Genomic DNA, 21,057 nt, shown 5'->3' on the forward strand with positions numbered 1-21,057 from the left:
AATCTGATCTGGTTCCTTCCAGGGCAATTGTTTCTCCAAGTCTGCAATACTGTCCTCACTAAATTCTGGTTCATGACACCCATAAAGATATGCAATGTTAAACACGGGTGAAATGCTCAAACTATCTATTAACTCCACTTCATATGCATTTCCAGAACTGAACTTCCTCAAAATCACACAAGGTCCAAACTTCTTCATCTGCAACTTCTTATAAGTTCCAACCAGGAATCTCCCTTTTCTCAGATATACCATCACTTCATCACCAACTTCAAATTCCTTATGTATCCTCTTCTCATCCACCTTTTCCTTATACTTGTTGTTCATGTCTTCCAAATGCTGCTTAACCTGAATATGCAAGGCTTCCATGTGATCTGCAAAATCTTTTGCTTCTGAACTTCTCCGGTCTTCACTGCTACTCAAAAGGTGTTCATTCGGTACTTCTATTTACTGAATTATTGTAGGCAAACTCTGCTTGTGCAAGGATCAAATCCCAACTTTTGGTTTTATCTCCCACTAAACATCTCAACAAGTTTCCCAAACTCTGGTTAACTGCTTTTATCTGTCCATTAGACTCTGGATGAAAAGTAGAACTAAACTTGAAATATATCATCATCTTCTTCCAAAGTGTTCTCCAAAAATATCCAACAAACTTAGTGTCTCTGTATGAAACTATGCTCTTAGGTAATCCATGCAATTTCACCACTTCCTTGAAAAATAGGTCTGCTACATGCAATGTATCTGATATCTTCTTACAAAGTATGAAATGAGTCATCTTCAAGAATCTATCCACTACCACAAATATAAAATCATTCTCTCTCGGTGTTTTAGGCAATCCAAGTATAAAATCCATGCTTACATCCCAAGTTCTTATTAGTATCGTCTGTAATACCCTAAAAATGGTCACCTAAACCATGGGATCCTAATCTAGACAACATCACCAAGATCCTAACCAAAAGGCAATTAAATCAACCTTGAGCACCTAATTAATTAATTCTTCAATCATTAATGTTACATGGCAATTAATAACTCTATATTAATTAAATATTTATTTAATTAATTAAATCATTCCAAGTAAATAATTTTAATCAATTATCTTATTTATTTAATTAAATATCCTAGCATATTTAATTAATAAATAAATTTGTCATTTAATCATAAAAAAGGAATTAAACAAACAAAAAAGAGGAATTAATTTACAAAAAGAGATTTATCATAAAAAGAGGAATTAATCTGCAAAAGAAAGAGTTAAATTGAAAACAAAAGAAAAGAATTAAATTGAGAGAATAAATCAAACTTAAGATATTTCTTTTTCTAAAATTGAGATAACTTGAGAAAAGAGAAAAGCAATTAAATTGAATTAATCATTGTCTAAAAATAAAACTTAAAGCTTTTCTTGAGGAAAAAGGTTTAGTTATATTGAAAAACATTTTTCTAAATAAAAATCTTGAGCAAATTAAAGAAAAGTGCATGGAATCACCTATTTTTATCTCAAGTGCATGGAATCAACTAATTTTCTCTCCAATGCAAACTAAAACTTATAATTTGAATGCATTCAATCAAGTTATAATTGAAATATATCTCAAGATTAACTTAATCTTATCTCTCAATTATTTCAATTAACCAGGATTGTACCTTTTCTTGAGGAATCTCAACCGCTCATTGCTAATCGATCTTGACCGTTGGTCTCTCTTTTGAGTCTCTATAAATTCAGCCTTCATCTCTCATTCAAAACACCTTGGAGATTTATTGTTATTATCTAGTTTTTTCTCTGGAGTCATTGAAGATATTGTGCTTTGAGATTATTGCATCTTAGTTTAGCTTTTTGCATACTTAGTTTAATCATTATTTCTTGTATTCATTTAGCTTAATATTCATTTATCTATCTTAATCTTGCATATCTAGCTTAATCTTGCATCCATTTAGCTTAAATCTTGTGCTCATATAGATTAAATCCTTTGTCTTTGTGTAGTCTAGTCACTGGTATTGCTTAGACAAATCTGAGAGCAAGTCTATACTCGCATCTTTTAGAAGGCAATAGGTTGATTTGTTATGGTTTTTATATTCACGATTATATATGTCTAACCATGTATGCAATGACTTAATTGAAGTGTTGTGTCCTACAGCTTGCAGACTTTATCCATTTTTCACACTAACACTGTCAAAGGCTTATACAATCCCACATTCTAACTACTACCCTTTGCAACTTGACAAAATCTACAAATCGACATATATCTCTTAGCATCCTTATGAATTTGGGGCCAAAAGTACTGCTCACTCACCAATGTTATTGTTTTGTCAATGCCAAAATGTCCAGCTAAACCTCCACTGTGTTTCTCCTTTATCAGATTCTCTCTCATAGAACTCTTAGGTATGCACAACTAAACTCCTTTGAATAACATCCCATCCTGAATGAAGTAATCCAACCACTTGCTTATATCTACCATAACCAGTTCTCTACATGCTTTCCAAGGTTCTGCAAAATCTAGGTCATCATCAAATTCCTTCTCCTACTCAATGAATCAACAAATTTGTTAACTTTCCCACTTCTATGCTTCAACACAAAGGTGTAACTCTACTAAAATTCTACCCATCTCATATGTCTCTAATTCAACTTACTCTGACTATTCAAATACTGCAAAGCTTGATTATATGTATACAACACAAATTCCTTAGGAAACAAGTAATGTCTCCACTTCTTCAAGGCTTGAACTATGGCATAAACTCATGATCATGTACTGAATATCTCCTTCGAGCATCATTCAACTTCTCACTGAAATAGGCTACTGTTATCCCTTCTTGACTCAAGACTGCTCCTATTGTTGATCCACTTGCATCACAATCCACTTGAAATACTTTATTGAAATCCAGTAAAGCTAACACAGGATATTCAGTCACCTTCTGCTTCAACAGTTCAAAATTTTTGTTTTCTCTAGTAGTCCACTTGAATTCCTTCTAATCTCCTCTCATGGTCTTAGTCATAGGGTTACAAACTGAACTAAAATTTCTTATAAACCTACGGTAAAAACTAGTCAATCCATGAAAAGATTGTACCTCTCCAATTCTTTATGGTGTAGGCCATTCAACAATTGCTTTCACTTTCTCAAGGTCCATCTTAAAACCATCCTCGGATATCACAAATCCCAAATAGACTAACTCATCCTTCATGAAAGTACACTTCTTAATGTTGATCAACAACTTCTCTTCTCTCAACCTCTGCAAAACTTGTCTTAGCTGCAATAAATGCTCCTCTTTTGTCTTACTGAAAAATTAGAATGTCATCCAAATACACAATAACAAACTTACCCAAGAATTTCTTCAATACCTCATGAAAGTACTCGGTGCATTAGTAAATCCAAAAGGCATCACCAACCATTCATATAGTGATTCATTTGTCTTAAATTCTATCTTCCACTCATCATCTTCTTTGATCCTGATATGATGATATCCACTCTTCAAATCTATCTTTGTAAAGTATTTTTCTCCACTCAAACAGTTCATTATGCCATCCATCCTAGGCAAAGGAAACCGATATTTCACTGTTATCTTATTTATTTCTCTAGAATTAGTACACATTCTCCATTCTCCATTCTTCTTAGGTGCTCATACTATTGGTATTGCACAAGGCATCTGACTCTCCCTGATCAAACCTTTCTTCAACATCTCCTGCACTTGTCTATTCAATTCTTCATTCTCTATCAGTATCAACTAGTGTGCAGCTTTGTTAGGCAAACTAGCTCCGAGAACCAAGTCCATGCAATGACTAATACTTGTCATAGGTGGCAATCCATCAGGTATATTATCTGAAATGATGTCTTCATATTCTGTCAGAAAGCTTTTATCTCTTTTGGGTGTTCTTCTTCCAATTTTGGTTTCTCGGTCTTCTTAGGAATTAAGGCAAAACACACATTCTCATGTCTCAATCCATCCAGGAATTTCCTTCCATCTACCAAATAGATGCTAGCATTCATACAGACTTCTTTCTTCAAAGGTTTCTCCAATGGTAAATAGGTTGGCTTCATCCCATTGGCCATAATAGTGTATGTATTCGTCCTCCCATCATGTAATGCCTGTCTATCAAACTACCAAGGTCTACCCAACAAAAGATGACAAATATCCATAGGAATAATATCACACAAGAATTCATCATGATACTTTCCATTTTTCAATTTCACCAAACATTGCTCACTTACTAACAACTTATGTTCATCTTGAATCCATGCTATCGGATAAGGCTTAGGGTGTTTCAATCTCTCCAATTTCAAATTATTCACCATTTATTCTGAAACGAGATTATCTGAACTACCACTATCAATAACAACTTTACAACACTTACCGGATACCTTACGTCTGGTCTTGAACAAATCATTCCTCTGCAAAGGCTCTTCATCTCCTCCGATATGACATAGATCTCTCCTCATCACCAACAGTTCTTCATCTTCTGGTTTATTGTCTAATCCGGTGGGGTTTTCTTCCACCACTATTACTCTTCCGGTATTTTCTGTCTTCTTATTCTCGAATGAATGATGTCCTTCTCCTCCACACTTAAAGCAGGTTCCTCTAAATGTTCTCTTGTCTTGTCTTCCAAAATTCTCATTTCGGTAACCATCCAGTTCTCTCCTCTGGTAGAAATTTATATCATCCTCCCAATATGAATTACCTTCTTTTCTCACTTCCTTGTCCTTGTTCTAATCTGTATTGGTTCCTCTACCTCTAGTATATCCTCTTCCTCCTTGAAACCTTCCTCTAGTAAACCTTCTGCCTCTGCCTCTCTACCTCCGCTCATGTCTTTTGTTTAACTTCTCTTTTGCCTTTAGAGCATACTGGTAAGCCTCTTCAACACTCTCCAATTTGATAAAACTGAGTTAATCTTGTATAGACATCTACAATCCATTCAAATATCTTGCAACTTGTTCAACTTCATCATGAACATGCCTAGATCTAATGTTCAACTTGTAAAATGCTTCGGTGTACTCCTTCACACTAGATTCCTTCTATCTCAAATTTTGCAACTTCCAGAACAGATTCACTTGATAATCAACTGGCATAAACTTTGACTTCAACTTAGCAATCATCTGATCCCATGTCTTAATCTTTTCTTTTCCTCTTCTTTGTCTATCAACTTGCAAATTCTCCTACCAAAGAGATGCATGACCTTTCAACCAGGTATAGGCATATTTCACCTTCCTCTCTTCCTGCAGTGCTTTAAAAATCAAAATACTTCTCCATCTTCGAGATCCAATCCATCAATTCATTTGAATCCAATTTCCCATCATATTCTAGTGGGGTAAAATGAGGTTTAGTATTATCCCTACTCAAACCCTCAAAAACCTTTCCTCATCTTGATCAACCGCCGATAGGTTTGCTTGTTCTGTCGGGGCTTCTTCTCCTTCATCTTCACTCATATTTTTAATATGTCAACCTCTTCTCTAGGATGTCTCTGCGGCTTCCAACCAGGCTGCTATACCTTGCAACATCTCCATCACAACATGGTCTACATTCCCACATGCTCCACCATTCCTAGATCCTCTTTGCACCATCATTCACGTTAGTCCTTTATAGCTGCAAGTCGGATCCATAATCCACCACCCTACAACAAAATTTCAGGACACACAACCTCCAGAATGAAACTTTGCTCTGATACCACTTGAAGCAGTCACTGGTGAGAAGGGACCTAAAACAGATCAATCTAAACCGGTCAGCAAGAGTAAACATAATGGAAACAAAAGATATGATGGAGGCAATGTAGAACAAATTATTTTATTCCATAAAAATTAATTACATCCAACCTGTAGCAACCGGATTATAGCATACTGGCTCACAGGCCTAGTAGAACATATAGAATAGGTCACAACTGGGACCTTGAATCTTGAGATCTATCCTCTACGCATAGTCAAGATACTTGATTCTTTGATTGATTACATTCTAATGCATAATTACAATTATATATCAATCCAAAGGATCCAGTCAGCCTAAAAAGTATAAAACCCCGAAGAATAAGACCTAACATGTAAAATAAACAAGGTCGGCCTCCGCCAAGAGATTCCTCTGGAAAATATAAAGGATGAAATGTAGATCATGGGAAAAGGTCGGCCACATGCCAAGGAACATCAGAATCACCGCCCAAGGCTCTACAAGCTTCGAAAGGGGTTCTAGTAGATCACTAAAATAGGTCCAAGCAACCAGTAACAAGAACTGTCAATGGGTAATAGGAAACTGTCAAGGAAACCGATAGCGATATCTTGCTGGAAAATGATCCAAATGCGATGTGGTAAGGAAAAAATAAATATGATCAAGTCTTCAAGTAGAATCCAACTCCATAGGATCCGGTGAGCCAAAACCAGGACATGTCAAAAGAAAAGTTGAAAGTACAAATAGAAAGAAAAACAAAATCAAATTGTTTTTGGTTGATGCAAGATTGCTATGAACTGGGTATGCTCCTACATCACTCCTACTCCTATCCCAACTTCTTAAACAAACAAAGAAAATATGAACTTTAACAAGAATTGTTATGATAATTGTGAACAGTGCCTCATTCAAGTTTGTAGAGTAAATTAATCTAGTTTTTGAATACCATTCAAGTTACTTGGCTTTTATAGTGTGTATATCTTATATAAAATGCAAGGATGTGATACTGCATGATTCTTCTTATTAATCCAATTGTTCCTTTCAAACTGTTGTAATTTAATCAAATGGAATTTTAATTATCTTTGACAGAACTCCATTAATCAAATTACACAAAACAATAATAACTACTTTGATAAATCCAAATTACCCTTGATATCTTGATTTAAACATGTAAGAAGGGAAATAATTGGAGACAATCACACAATATTATATCTTCAATAATCAACAAATAACTAAGCCAAAAACTTCAAATTTTTATATCATATTTTCCACTATAATGAGGTACAAAATTTGTGTATTATTCTCCTATTTTGTATATTTCTTTGATATGCTATCTTTTGTCTCTTTTTAGTCTTGTTTTCTCCCTTATAAACAAAATGAGAGAAGCGACAAGCTTCAGACCATTACAAAGTACCTTTTCACAAATAATTTTGTATAACTAATAGTTTGAATAAAAACATTCAAAATATTGCATTTAGCAAGTGTAGCAACATATAAGAAAGTGTAACATGATATTAAAAGAAAGTAAAGTTGGTGAATGCAAGTAACTCGTATCATGACTATTTGAGTAGCAACTCATGACCAATGGGTCTGGCAAGGTTCTACTTTCATTTGGGCGACGTTCACATTTAGCACTTGGCATCCTATGTCCTCAATTCTCTTGAGCCTTTAGATCTGTTTTCACCCACCGGTATACTTCACAATCATTCAGCCATTGAAATTTTGGATGATGGGCATGTTTTTCAAGTGATCCTTCTATTTCTTATTTGTGAAAATCCGCACCTCTGCAACAAATCTTTCATAACCAATATCCAAAGTAATAATTTTGTCCTGGAACACATTAAAGCACTGAACATTGGTTTCTCTTTTCTCCTTCATATGTGCAATGATTTTCACTACCATCTGACTAAAGTCACTTTTCCAATCATTGAAATCCCTGAGATGTTTATCTTTGTCTGTGATGAAAGGGATGGTCCGGTGTTGAAATGTATTGAAGGAATCAATTTTGTCTTTCCCCTCGTGTTCCTCATTTGTGACATTTTTGAGTTCCTCAATTATTGTATGCATCATTCACTCAGTTTCTTTTATCTTAGGAGAAACAATAGGATTTATTTGATAGACTCTACATAAAGTAACCAAAGTCATGTATGTTGGTTTCCACCTATTTGAGAAATGCTCCAATTTGGGCTTATCCTCTTTGAATATTCCTATCATTTTCAACAAAGCCTCATAGCTCCTTTACACTTCTTCCAACTTGTCAATTACAATCTTAACTCTGTGTGATAAAATTTGTTCAAAAGTGTCCAAGATTTTCTATAGAATTTTTCATAGGATTTCCTCATGGGCTGCTCTCATATCCCAAATCTTCTTCTCATACCTCTTCTTTTCTTCTCCCCATTCTTTTTTGTCCTCGGTTCTATCAATCGGCTTTAATGAGGTATGTTTATACAAATTAATAGCCTTACTTTGATTGTTGGGTTCTCCTTCTTTCCTTTATCTCAACATAGCATTTTAAACATACAAACTATTTATCTCATCATTCATGTCTTTATGTCTTTCTTCTGCAGAGTCAAAAATATCACCCTCATCACCTTTAGTGGAAATTACAACATGTGGCACCTCCCCCACACTGCTTGGAGGATAGGTCTTCTAGCTTGTCCTTTTGTCCACCAAAGAAGTCCATGTCAGCTTCCCCAAAGGCGCTATCAAATTTTCCAGTCTAACAGATTCACGGACTCAGGCATGGTGCAGAGATGTCTGAGCAGCGCGCTACCATCCCACCAACCTACCAGCCAATAGGTAGTCATTGGGACATTATGACATGCACCAGGAAGGAATCGTAACGCCTCCCTACACAGCCACTAATATCTAGGTTCATCCCTTAGCCTATATCCTTAATTTTGGGACATTTCCAAAGGATCTTTTAGCATATTGAAGACTGGCTCTTGGAGATTAAAGCTCTTATGGACACTACCACCATTGTTGCAGAATTACCAAGCTATCAAGTTTACCAAGCTATCAAGTTTACTAAGCATGTCAATATTTTCCAAGCATTAGGGGAGTAATTTAATTCTATCTTATATTTCCAATATATTATTTATTTTCCCAATTACCAAATAGCATGGCATTGTCTTTATAGTTGCTTTCACATTCTTATTTATCATCTTCTTTCCCCTGGCTTTTTGGGTTGTCCATGGAGGTGGAAACGCCAAAATGGGGGTCTAACTTAGGCAGGCTCCAAAATACAACCCCCAACATTTTCTCTCTTGCATGTGTGTAGGCACAACTTTGTGAAGAGCGGGAAGCTTCACAATATGGACTGTTTGTGAGATCTCTTTATTCTCTACTTTTTTCCTTATTATATTTCATAACTTGTACTTTTCATAATTTTCAGTATCATTTAGCTGTTTCATAAGTTTCATCAACATGTCTAGTACTTTCTGTCTGGACTCTATACTTCATTCATGCAGGATGATAGCACGTCCTTTGGGTAGAGGCTTTGTAGAGCCGTCCAAAGATGTCTCTCGAGCATTTGATGCTCCTTGCATAAATTCATTATCCCCTGGCTCATCTTAGTACCAGTTCACAAAGTTAATTGGAAGGATAATTTTTCATTGAGGATTCATCATCCTTGAGTTGAAAAATTGCTTCCATTACATCTTCCAATTTGACTATTTTTTCCTGCATATGTTTGACTGCATCTGTGGTGAACATTGCAGAGTGTATAGTCAAAGTGGTTGCTCTAATGGAGAAGTATCTTTCATGTTTTTTAAGATAGTTGCCCTTTGTGTCTCCTTCACCAAATCTACTAACTTTGATCTATTAGTTCTTTTAGATCTCACCCATGCATATAGTACTTCAATCTTGGGGTTATACCTTGTACCATTTACCCCTTCATCTGAATCAAACTCTGCTATTAACATGGGATCGAGTTGTTGTCTCACTTGATCGAATAAGAACATGTATTTTATATTCATTCCCATAACAATAAATATGTCACTCTTCAAGACCAACTCTCTTGCTTCTTCTAGAGTGACATGTATCTCATCAAATTTCATTTCCTTGAAGGTTTGGGCAATGAATTCCTCATGTTTGGATTCATCCACTCCCATGAGGTTCATTTTCTTTCTTTCATCTTTGTTTTCTTAACAAAAATCTTTGAAATCTGGGGTGTGGATTAACTCATCATCGTCTAGGAATCTCATGGACATGGCTACCCTTTCATCAACAGTGTTAATAGGCTCTGCTCCTTTTATCACTTGGGCTTCATAGTCATGTGTCTCCTCCTGATATCTTTTGTTTAGGAGCACCCTAGGTTTATTAGGCTTCAAAGAGTATAAAGTTGGGATTTTGTTTTGTTTTATGTTATTACATGTAATACAGTCCTCAATGACCATTTCATATCTAGTTTAGGTCATATGAATTAAAGTTGAGTCATTTTGTAAATATTGTAAAAAAAAGTTGCAAAAATATGGAATGTGAAGAGTTCTAGGTTGTACATGAGGGAAAGTTGAATGGTTGGAAGTTAAAAATTAGTTGGAAATTTGTTGTAAATAACTTAAAAAATATTTGTAAGGTCAAATTTCATGTTTGGAGAGGGTTGGAGATTGTTGGATATTGTGAAGAAGAAGAAACCCTTATTTTATGTGCGTTATTTTTGAAATTTTCTCATGTTGTAGAATGTTCTCTTGGCTTTCTCTCATGAAGGACTGATTTTTCCTATAACAATTAAAAATAAATATATGGTACAATAATAGTCTGAAACCAATGGGAAAAGGTGGAGAAATGGGTCTAGTTTCATTTCCTTTTTATTTGATCCAATTTCATTAAGTTTTGAATGATTTATGACATTTTTGGTGAGAACAGGTTTGTGATTAAACTAGAGTTTCCAGGAAGCATTAAGAAAATTATATCTTTGTATTGAATCATCCCAAAAGGATCAAACTTGGTTCGAGTCTTCTTTACATTTCTACACAAAGCTCCTACAAAGGAATTTGGATTATTTTATCATTTGGGAAAGATATGGATTTTTTTTTGTGTCTTTTCATAGTAAATGTTGTCATGAGGGTTTAACAAAATAATAGATTATTGAGTTTTTTGATGTAATAATTACTTGTATGCCATCAAAATCCATAGTAAGAGGCCATGATCAGGCCAATATTATATGTCCATGCTTAATTTTAAGATGACATATGTGAAATATACCAAAGAAGCAATTTATACAAGTGGTGTAATTGGAATGCACATTGAATTTATTTAAGTATATCTTGTATGTTGATTGATGTTAGTCCTTCCTCTGCATCAGTTGGTATCAGAGCTCAAAAGGTCTGGTCAAGAGAGTTTTGTGTTTGTGTGTTGTCTTGTGCAGATTGAGAAGAGAACAAAATTGCCAAAAGACTAGGTATAGAAGAGAGAGACCTCGGTGAGGCAAGGAGAAAGTGGAAGCAAGGTTAAAGGGAATTACTTGAAGAGATGGATTTGTTGAAGAGGTATTTGCAAGGTGAGGGTTCATCAAAGAAGAAAAAAGAAAAGAAAAGAGAGGAATGAGATGAAGAAGGAAAAAGATAAGGAAAGGCAATTAGATGTTGAACAAGAGCTCAAAGAGTTGAGGCAAGCCTTGGAATAAATGGGAAAAATACACGAACTTGAGATGCAGCAGTTGCTTGAGAGAGAAAACCAATTGCAAGGTTGGCATTTACCAATCAAAAAGAAGGTTACATGGCCTATTAGAAATATTATTCAAAGAAGGAAAAGACAAGCAAGGACAACATCAATAGAGGAAGAGATAAGAAATGAAATGGTAAGTATACCTATAACTGTTTTGACATCAAGCATTGAAGAAGACAAGGTAAACATAGTTGTGAATGAGTCTCCATGTCATTTTTAGTTATTTGAGTCTGATGTTCAAGATGAGCAAGTGGAAAGGCATGCTGATGTTGATATTAATAATCAAGTTGTTGTTGATAATAAGGTTTCTAAAGAAGATGTTGCAGATTTGTTGTTAATGAGGTATATGCAGATTTGCAAGGGTATTATGCAGATTGTGGGAATTGTGAATATGTTTCTATATTGTATGATGAAGACATAAATGATGATGCTACTGAGGTATATGCACAAGAAATGGAATTTTGGAACTTGAAAGCTAAAAGCATGTTCAATAGGGGATGGTATAAGAAAAGGAAGAGGAAGAAGGACCCAAGGATAAATGCAAAGATGAATTGGAATACTAGGAAAAAGGAGCAGACATGCTTTCAACGTGACTTGAATTTTTCTTTTCTCTGGGAGTATGGTGCAAGAGCACCCTAGGTTTATTAGGCTTCTATGTAGGGGAAAAAGTGAGACTAGGTATGGAAACCCTAATCCCACTCTCATACACACTCATGGAATACGAAAGAGCCTAGGGAGGTGACACACTTTGGGCTACTTCTTGTGTGGAAAAGAGAGTCAAGGATCACCTCTTAGGTTTTCTATTCCTTTGTTGTTGATGATAGAGAGGAATGATTAAAAAATGCAATCTAACCTAGGATGCAAGTAAGCAAAAAAACCCTAATCTAGAAATGTGGATCAAAGGACAACTGATATACTGCCCAAAAGTATACAATAGGAGACAAAACAGAGGTGCACCTATGTTTGAAATCTGAGCAATAACATCTGGGACTAGGGTGCCACACCACTATCTTGATTCTGCAAGTCTGGAGCTGCAACTGACAGAGTAAGTGTTGAAGCCTGTAAGATACCATTCTACTAAATTCTGCTAACAGAGGGCAGGTCCAAGGCACCATGCCCCTGTCCTAGGCAGGACCAGGGTGCCACGACCCTATCCTTTGGGTTTCTAATGAAATTTGCACTCAAAAACTATCTTTGTGTGCTCCTCCAGTTCTAAAACTTTCGGTGATGCTCGGATCCAAACCTGTATTTGAATCTACAAAATAGGGTTTTGGGTGGCTATATGGGGTTTTGACTTAGTCAAAACCCCTATCTTGGTGATTTACACCTTCATAAATAGCCGATAATGTACTGAAAATGTGTGTGCAAGAACCTTGTGTGTCTACAAGATCCTAAAATGAAAGCAAGCAATCTAGAGAAACCCTAAAGAGTAAACCCTAATTGCTTATAATTGACCAAGTAAGTGCTATAAATCCATGATGCAAAGTGATCTAAAGTATAAATATGAATCAAAATAAATCTTATACAAAGATATGAAAGCAACATGACACCATACCCAACCCCAAGGGAGAGGTACAAGCCAATCTTCAATCGGTGATCTCCTATTGTTCTCCTATATCTTCAAAAGCCCCCAATTGATGAAATGATACTTGATGAATGTTTGATGGATGAATGTTGAATTTTGTTGAAGACTTGAAAGATCTACTCTTTCTCTAAAAGGAAGTCTCTTTTATGCTTCAAAAAACTGCTCTTAGATTCTTAGAAGAAGACCCCTTCAAATGAAGAAAGAGAGTTCTTAAGTATGAAACCCTAGATCTTAATTTCATCTTTAGGCCGACCTAGGATTTGAATTCCCCGCCAATATTTTGGGATTAAGCATTATTATATCATATGATTATGCTCTCAAAATTTTAGGAAAAAAGCCAAGACCATGTGCATTCCTACCACAGTCCGACCAGATTTTCACCAAATTTTCGGGGTTGTTAGATATGATGATATTAAAGCACATCCCAAAGTTACAGCTGATTTCAAGATGTTTTGATATGTGAAATCGGGTCTTAAAGGTTGAAATAAGACATAATTAGGGTTTATGATTAAATGATTCATTGGAGGAATAAAATAGAAAGGGGAATGCTTAGGGTAAAGGGCCCAATTTTATAATGTGTAAAGTGATGAAACATGGCTTTAGATTTAATTAAATTAATTAATTAAATGCTCAAAAGGGAATTGGAAATGCAAGGTGCAATACACACTAACGTGGGTGCTAACCTAAGTGTAAAATTGTACCACCCTAGCAAGGGTGTACAATTTACGACACTACATTTAGCCCCCACTTTAGTGGTCATATGACACTACATGCATATGCAAGATAAAGTACCAAAAGGTAAACATTATTTGAAAAATGATATATCCATAAGTTGTCGGATGAAGCCCCCAATGGTATCTCCAGTACACAATTAGGAACCGCACCCTACAAAACCACATGTTAGATCACAAAATCACCTAATGCTTACTAAGGAATGTGATGAAATTATTGGGTAGCTATATGCTCCCCCTGTTTCGGCTTGCCAATCATTGAGGTGAAACAAGGTATCATGTTTACCACAATGAATTATAACAAAGATTTTGATGAAGAAAGTTCACAACAAGGCTTGATTGTTCATCCAAGCATATTATGGAACTAATATGGAGCAGGAGGGTGAACTCATGATTCCAATGCCACCAATGGTGCGAGAATCAGAGCTCCCTAGCTCAAGATATGAGAGATTAAAGGAAAAATGCAAAAAATGGGGTTTTTAACTTAAAATCATAAAACGAAAAAAGTGCATAACTCATAAATATGAAAGTGACACTTAATTTGTCACTTTTTGAATTTTTGGCACTATTCACTGCAAAGGATCCCACCTATTAGCCACCATACCTCGACGCCAACCTGAGCGACCTACGTGGATGGAGATCCTGCATCAGTCCATACTCATCAACCAACCACTTGACGAGGTGAGTTCACATTCCATTGCCACCCTTTGACTTTTTTTATGTTTTCATTGATTTCAAGATTATGATGTCATCGTCAAAACTAGTTCCATGCCCCATGTTCGAGCACCTAAGGGTTCTAGGGCACCCTGGTCCCCATAGGGCACCTTGGTCCCAATAGGGTGCCCTGGTCCCAATATGGCGCCCTGGTCCCAATAGGGCACCCTGGTCCACTGAGGGCCCCCTGGTCCCTGTCTGGGGTGACCAGTGGCAACACAAGATTAGACGATTAAATGTTGGAATAAATAGAATGAATGTTTTGATAAGATGATGATGATGATCAATTATTGATGATAGAATGTTTCATTTTTGCAGACATTGTCATACATCCATGAGCATACTATCGGGCTCACCTTTTGAAGCCTTCAGGAGTAGATTGTGAGGCTGACACTGGGGGAGAGGGAGTTGTTGTGCACGGTGGTCTTGTGGTATGGTATAACTATGTTGGCCATTAGATTCCATTATGTGATGCTTATGGCATTGATGGAGAGGTGGAATGGAGATACCTCAATGCTCCTATTGCCTATGGGGGAGATGACGGTCACCCTCGAGGATGTATACCATATATTGCACCTTCCCATCAGGGGGAGACCATGAGATATCGATTCGACCATACTGAGGAGGATTATAAGAGAGACCAAGTATATGTTGTGGGGAGAGTGATTCTTAGTGAGATGAGAGGCTGTATCATGGTCAGTTGGCTCCTACACCCAACCGACAAGGTTCCATTACTGAAGCGACTGATGATAACTACCATCACATTGGTTGTTTTCCCTAATGGATGCGACACACACATGCACAGAGGCCTCATGTACACTATCTGAGTGATGGAGATACACATAAGAGTATACTCTTGGGGTGGGAGCATGCTTGCACATCTCTATCATGACCTTGGGGAGTATGTATTTGGATACGGATGCAGCCTGATGACATGCACACTACTACAGGTGTGGATTTTTTAGCACATTACATGTACTAGGTCCACTAGAGTCCCTATAGACTTAGTCCTAGAGCATCCTAGGGTATTTGCTTATCCACTTATCCATGAGTGGCGATTTGGCAATCTCCTACATTAGAGATTGAGCTTAGATAGATTGACAATAGGTGGAGTCATATGGAGACCCTACCTTAGGATGTACATGTAGGCAGGGATACACAGGAAGATGTTTTGCATGTAGAGGAACCATCTACTAGAGGGATGGTACAACCACATAGTCATCCCCTTCTACTTTGATCAAGTCTGGCATCATTTTAGGTTCAAGGAGTGTGTTCCTACTAATGTCCCTATGTACATACATCATTCTCGCATGATGTCGAGGCCTAGAGCCATTCCTAGGCGCACTAGTGATGAGATCAACATCACGGATTTAGATGGGTCGGATCGAGATGTTGTGATAGACTACAGAGATGATGTACACGCACACTAACATGTCATCACATGGTGGGGGAGGACATATCTTGGATCCATCTTCCTAGCATATTTCCCTAGAGGGAACCCCAGACCATGGAGATAGATGAGCGACAAAGGAGGACTCGATACATCCAAGGAGGGCTCGGATGATTAGGTTGATGATGCAAGAGAGAAGGAGGTAGGTGGAGATGGAGATGATCTTGATACTGGAGAGGGAGATCAGGATAGAGACTATGAGGAGGACAAGGACAAGGACAAGGATGAGGAGGATGAGGAAGAGGATGAATCAGATGCAGTTCCTCATCACTCTGGGGATGACACCATAGCACTAGATCCATCAAGCATCCCATCGCAAGTGGACAAGGACCCTATTAGGGGTCCTAATTCTAGTCCCCATCGTCCCATGCCCACTATATAGAGACAGTACGAGCGTGGAGAGCCTAGCGGGTCCCAGTCTCAGGAAGTCTCTATCCATGATCCCTACTGGCGAGAGGGAGATCCAGGTAAGGTGTTTAATTTATGTATCTTATTAGTTTATATTTGATGATATAAAAATATTACTAATGAAAATGTCTTCCTTTTCCCTATAGCTACTATCCAAGAGTGGCACTCTCTCATTCAGAATGCAGTGATAGTCCTCATCATGACCACACACATTCCTAGTTCCTCGCACATAGTGCATAGATCATAGAGGAGTGTAGGACGCCATGAGGATCTATTCACCCCCCTTCAGATGGAGATGGAGGTCCTGCAAGAGAGATTACAATGGACAGAGCACGATCTAGCAGCAACACAGACAGAGGCAGCCACATATCATGAGATTATGGTGAAGAGGGATTGTAGGAGCTCCTCACAGAGTCACTCACAGTCTATATCATGATACACACCCATGGGCCCACCTCCACGAACATATTAGGAGGGGACATCTAGTCACCATCCTCCAACTACTAGTCCCAGTGATAGGAGATGACCTTACTATGTCATGAGACATTTTTGTTGATGTATATGTTATAACACTGATGGATATGTATGTATTTATGTTCATGTTATATCTCAAACCTGTTATTTTAATACTTAAACAATGTATGCCTTGCTTAGATTAAAAGTAACACATTTGGTGATGAACATGTATGTCTAATTTAATTCCCATGTGATTAATTTCTCAATGCTTCATGATTAAATTGATACATGTATGATTTAATTAAATAACTAAGTATTTAATAAAATGCTACTTTGTTTTTTATATTAAAAGCAGCCAAAAAACAAGGGGGTTGACCCATAGGAACATTAAGAAGACCAGTGGTAGGACCACTGACCACAAATAAACAGCAGAGTTACAGCCTTTTGCCTCTATCAAAAACAATTATCATTCTACGAGAGTTTATCAGAATTAAAGTAGTAATAAGCAGAGTTTTAGATATTTGCCACGCAGGGCAATAAACATAGGAACTTAAACAAAAGCATAGGCTAAACCTATCCGCCTGTAGGCTACTAAACATAGACAAAAAACCAGCATTCCTCCGTATAAAGAGCATTAGTTCTTTTTTCCATGGCTCCTCCTGGGGAGGAGATTTCTTGCCCATTCCTTGGTGAGGAATTTGAAAAGGGACTTGTAGTCCTCATCATCCTTTCCTTTACCTTTGGACGCACTTTCCTGCATGAGGCACAGAGTGGTAGCCGAGCAGTGCATAACATTCAGTGCAAATTTAGAAACATCATGCATTTTGGACTCCACTGCCTTCAGTTTGCTGGTGATATCCTGCACATTATCTGAAAGGGCCTCCATCTTTTTCTCAAGCTCCACCAGGTTGTTTTCCTCCTCCTCTTTTATGCTACTCACCTCCTCCACAACCATCATTTTTTCCAATCTAAAAGTCAAGGAGGGGAAATTTGCAGGCTCCAGATTCTTTGATGAGGTGGGGCTTTCAGATGCCTGGGTGGAGCTGACAGAGTGAGGGGTCGGGTTATGGTGGAGCAAGACTACATTATCAGTCAGGATGGAATTACCAGTGTCATGCGAAGAGGAGGGGTCTCTCAGAGACTTTTCTGAGGGTTCAAAGGCAAGCCTGCTAGAGCGGTGAGGGGTATTGGCCTCATCAGTAATATCCATGTTAGAATCAATCTCCTTGATTCTAAATTTCTTAGGAGTTCTGACCTCCTCAAGGGAGTGTTTTTTAGATCAATCTCCTGGATTCTAACTTTCTTAGGAGTTCTGACCTCCTCAAGGGAGTGTTTTTTAGTTTTCTTGTTGCAAGAGCCAATTTCTAGGAGCCAAGGAGGGCTAGCATCATTTTTAGTATAAGGGTGGGTCGAAGGGCTAGTATTAGTCACATTATGGATGGAGATGGAGCGGGGCAGGCAAAGGGCAAGGTGGAAGTTGTACAGGAAAAGAATCAGGCCTTGGTGGAGGATAGGGAAATCTTTCCCTTTTTTCCTAGCTTCAACAATGTCCTTAACATTAGCGTCCAGAGAATGCAGCAAGAAAAATGGAATGGAAATAAAGTCTTTATTTCTCAAATGGTTAAGGAAAGGGAGATGGTAGTAATAGAAGATACCATACCTTCCCTCCAGCGTGAAATACTTCATCATAATATAACAAACCTCATCCCATGGGGGAGGGATCTCCTCCCTGTTGAATCCGCCAGCCCTCTTAACAGGGTTTTCACCCTCGCGAAAGAACTGGTTCAAGCTGGTGGTATCCGCAATACAGCTCTACTTTTTCCATTTTCTTCCTTCCATAGAAAGACCTGTCCTATGACCTCTTCATTGATTTCAAATGAGATTCCTCCCATGGTAACTCTTCTGTCTTCCCATGAAGTCACAAATTGTTTGGAGAGTCTTTCATTATTACCCTTCATATTTTCCATGAACTTATCAATGCCGCCCTCCGAGCAAACGAACCACACCGTCAGTTTTGCTTTGAAATCATCCACTTTATCGGGTTCCAGTCTGAGCCTGTCCCCCCCATTCTCGGTTCCTCCAACTTAATAGAGTGAATGTGAGTCCTTCCAGCAAAAACACAGAGCCGAGGCAGAATTAAGGCAGAGTTGATATAAAATATGTGCCGAACTTGAGATAAGAGGACGTAATAATCGAGATGATTATTATCTCTTATGTCGGAGTAGATATCAAAAGTAGGAAATGCTACTTTATTGATGTAGAAGAGAAATGTGTTAAGCTCAAGAACTATATGACTAATGTAATTTAATTAATTCTAATTAAACACAACATGATATAATCCTACTTAACACATAATAAATTATATAATATGAAAGTATGTATAACATTTAAATCTATTATAATTTACATAAATGAATCTAAGACAAACAATAAAGTAAAGAAACATGCTTGTCAAGAAGGAAGTAATGTAGACTAAACAGTACAATGTCATTTAATACCACATACTTTAATGAAAAGATATGCTAACATATTATCCAATTTTGAAGAAATAAAAGAGATAGAGAGAGACAAAGACTAAGAAGATAAAGAAAGAGAGAGAGAGAGAGAGAGAGAGAGAGAGAGAGAGAGAGAGAGAGAGAGAGAGAGAGAGAGAGAGAGAGAGAGAGAGAGAGAGAGAGAGAGAGAGAGAGAGAGAGAGAGAGAGAGAGAGAGAGAAGAACTAGGCATAGTATCTCTGAAGGTGCATGGCATTTATAGGTTCCTTTAGAGGTGTACCTTCCACATCTTCTATCTTGTAAGCACTTGATCCATGGACCCCGACAACAATGTATGGTCCAAACCAATTAGGGTTGAATTTTCCTTTCTCCTTGGGTTAAGCATATTAGATCACCTATTGAGAAGGAACGTTGAATAAATTTATCATTGTAGCTCCTTTGCAAAAAATTTATGATATGCTTGAATATGCTCAAGAGCGTTTATATGTCGTTCATCAAGAATTTCAAGTTGTTGAAGTCTTTGTTCTCTATAAGAATCATTATCCATTATACCCCTAAGAGAAACTCTCAAAGAAGGAATTTCTAACTCCAAAGGCATAATGGCATCAACACCATAAACAAGATTATAAGGAGTACAACCCATAGAAAAATGTACACTTGTCCGATAGGCCCAAAGAGTGTAGGTTAATTGAGTATGCCAATCCTTACCATGCTTGTTCACCATCTTTCAAAGAATATGTTCAATTATCCTATTTGAAGACCCAACTTGACCATTTTATTGAGGGTAATAAGGTGTAGAAATTTTATGCCGAATATGATATTTCTTGAGAAATTTCTTCACATCCTTATTTTTAAATGACATTCCATATCTGAAACTAAGGTGGAAGGTATTCCAAATTGAGAAATAATGTTTTCAAAAATGAAGTGACAAATTACTTCAGTGGTAGTGGATCAAAGAGGAACAACTTCCACCCACTTCGTAAAGTAATCGGTTGCAGTTATGATGAAGGTATGTTCTTGAGATGGAGGAGATAATTTACTAACAAGATCCAAACCCCATGTAGAAAAGGGCCAAGATGCTACTTGAGATTGAAGTTCTTGGGCAGGGGCATGGATCAAATTGCTATGTTGTTGACACTGATGACATTTGTTAATAAACGCGAAGGAATCATGTTCCATGGTTTGCCAATAATATCCCATTTGGAGCAACCTTAGAACTAAGGATCTACCCCAAAAATTGCCCCCACAAGTACCTGAATATGCTTCCTCAAGGGTAATAGAGATTTCAGTTTTGTTGAGACAATGAAGGAGAAGACTATTATAACCCCTCTTATAAAGAACATTAGAAAGGATAATGTATCTAACGGCCAACTTATGAATCCTATCCCTAGTATTCTTGTTTGAAGAGTCAAGAAAGGTACCATCATTAAAATATCTCATGATATGTGAGTACCATTCATTAGAATCTATAATGCAACAATATGCCACATCACTAGGATTATCAGCAATAGTTGGGGTAGTGAGGTTGTGGATAGTGAATTTAAGATCTACCAAGGGATCCTCTAAAGATACAAGAGAAGCTACACATGCCATTGCATTGGCATGTCAATTATCTTTTTGAGGAACATGCTCCATGGTATAAAGTTCAAATTTTTGTAACAATGATATAGCTAGATCTCTATATTGTGATAATTTGTCTTGCTTAGCTTGATAAACTCCCATCAGTTGCCTTAGGATTAGTTGAGAATCTCCATAGATATGAAGATGTTTTATATTTAATGCTAAGGCTTCTTTAATCTAGGTATAAGAGCCTCATATTCAAAAATATTGTTGGTACACAAGAAATTGAGATGATATGATAAAGGGATAGGCTTATTTTTAGGATAAATTAAGACCACACATGCCCCCAGTCCTATACGACATCTA

The sequence above is a fragment of the Cryptomeria japonica genome, chromosome 1, assembly GCF_030272615.1.
Source record: "Cryptomeria japonica chromosome 1, Sugi_1.0, whole genome shotgun sequence".
Lineage (NCBI taxonomy): Eukaryota > Viridiplantae > Streptophyta > Pinopsida > Cupressales > Cupressaceae > Cryptomeria > Cryptomeria japonica.